This window comes from Photinus pyralis, unplaced genomic scaffold (genome assembly GCF_008802855.1).
Source record: "Photinus pyralis isolate 1611_PpyrPB1 unplaced genomic scaffold, Ppyr1.3 Ppyr1.4_LG6, whole genome shotgun sequence".
Classification (NCBI taxonomy): Eukaryota; Metazoa; Arthropoda; class Insecta; order Coleoptera; family Lampyridae; genus Photinus; species Photinus pyralis.
This window is the reverse complement of record NW_022170663.1, coordinates 40,738,282-40,740,614: the sequence shown is the minus strand read 5'-3', so window position 1 is coordinate 40,740,614 and position 2,333 is coordinate 40,738,282.

The window sequence follows — 2,333 nt, the reverse complement described above, 5'->3', positions numbered from 1 at the left end:
TATAGAATGTGGCCTGTAGAATCCACAATTTCAAACAGTTCCAAGATTGGGCTACTAGATCAAAAGTTACAGCCCTTTCAATTTTCTTTCGAAATTGGTTCTAGTCTATAACTTATGATTGAGAAGTCTAATCGAAAAAGTACGATTCATTTTGGATTCTACGCACCAAAATTAATCAGAAAAAGTGTTTTCCCGAGAAATTTTGGTGCAGTCGATTTTTGGTAAAAAACGAAGTGTAGGTATACACTTGCTTTTTTTGAAGCCGCAAAAAAATTGTCTCAAATCGACCGGGAAAAAACATTTTCTTATAGAATGTGGCCTGTAGATTTGTAGAATCCACAATTCCACAGTTCCAAGATTGGGCTACTAGATCAAAAGTTACAGTTCGAATACACTCTGTTTATAGTTAGTAAGGAAAGGTAGTTCGTTCCTCAATGTATTACATGTTAGTATAGTGAATCTGAATAGTCATTGTATATTTATTACATATTACAATGAATGGAATAGTAAAGTAATGGTAAAGTTAACAATGATGGTAAAATTTATAGTTAAGCAGTTATGCAACTTGTTATACTATTGCCGTTGTTGGTTGTTGGCGCCCTCATTATTAGTTGCTAAGCAATGGTGCCCGTCTATTATTGAATAAATAATTTTTAACACTGGATTAAACTAGTTTTTGTTCCCTCAAGAATACATAAACCATTCTTTCAGGAACAAAAACTCTTTAATCCCTCAATGCGTCTACTCTGTGTACGTATTGTAGTTTGTTATTATCGTTTCATTTAATACATTTCTATAAATAAGAACATTTATGTCTTTTCCTTTGTAAGCCAACAAACAAAATACTCAGTCTTTTGAAAGACTATTAGCATTGAATAAGTAATATTACCTATTCAATGCTATTAGGTACACAATTTCAGAAAGGGTTTATGAAGATTCTTGAAAATTTTTGGTCACTTGAAAACAATGATTTTGAAAAGTCTTCAAGGCTCATAAAAAAACACTTAAGCGCTCTTAACGGTTATAAAAACCATTAAAGTCTCTTTAATTAAAACCTAGAGAGAACCTGAAAAGCTCTTTTAGAGACCCTTTGAGGATCCTTAAATACCTACACACTTAACATACGTTTTTATAGACACACGAAACCCCTAAAGGTACATAAAGGGCCAATACCCTCAGGACACTAAATATGAACTAAAAATCCTAAAAGCCTTCTTCGTGGATTTGTAAACTTGAGACTTTATCTTATTTATTATTCTTACACATATTGATGAGAGGGGTGTAACTCTTGTAGTACAATACCTCTCTACATGGATTATCTTTGCTTCCTTCAGTGATTGTGTAACTGAGCAACCGTTCACTGCTTATACAGATCGCCCATAACTCGCGGTTTTAAAATTATGAAATTATAAAGGAAACTTTGCATTAAGTACAGCCATTGAAAGTAGTGAAATTTTATGTAGAAAGACCTTTTTTGAGTATTAGGTAAGTAGTATACAAAAAATATTTCTACCCCTCTGTACATTCTATAATGATAAAGGTGCGGTGTCGCGGAAAAAATTGTAGGATGATTCGCCCCCGAAAATTCGCCCTCCGAAAATTCGCCCCGGAAAAGTCGCCCCCAAGAAAAGTCGCCCCCAAGTAAATTCGCCCCTGGAAGATTCACCTCCGGCAATTTCGACCCCGAAGATTTATTAACCCTCGTAAGTAACAGGGACAGCAGTTCACAAAATGAATGTGTGCTGGTAAGTTTTTCGAGTGCAACTGTACTCAAAACGCTTAGTCAATAAAATATGTTTTCTAAATTTGTGAATAAATTTCACTTGCCAGAAATGATTAGAAACATCAGTACCATATCGGCGCGAAACTGACCTTTACGAAAGGAGCTCGTTAAGGCACATGTTCTCTGTCTCACCTGTTATCTGTATACCTCAAAATTCCCAATAACAATAACCAGTATCGTATGAGAATTTGAATAGTGCGGTAGTGTAGTGTAGTGTAAGTACGTATCTTCTTCCAATGGTAGAGTTTATCTCGTGGATAATCTGAACCAAGGAGGCTAAGGGGTGAGTGTTTTGACTTGTTTATTTAGGGGCGTAAGGTAAAAAGCAAGATAATGAACATGTACCTACTACATAAAACCACGCTTACTTGTACCAAAAAATATGCAATTGAAAATTGAGAAATGCCTTTGCAAACTCCGTTTTAGGTGGTGTGGGTTTTTTAATCAAGAGTTTTGGTACATGATTCCTGGGTATACTTTCTGCCTATTATTACAAGAACATTTATTTAATTAGAACATAATTGGAAACTTCATTGGTTACCTGCAACAC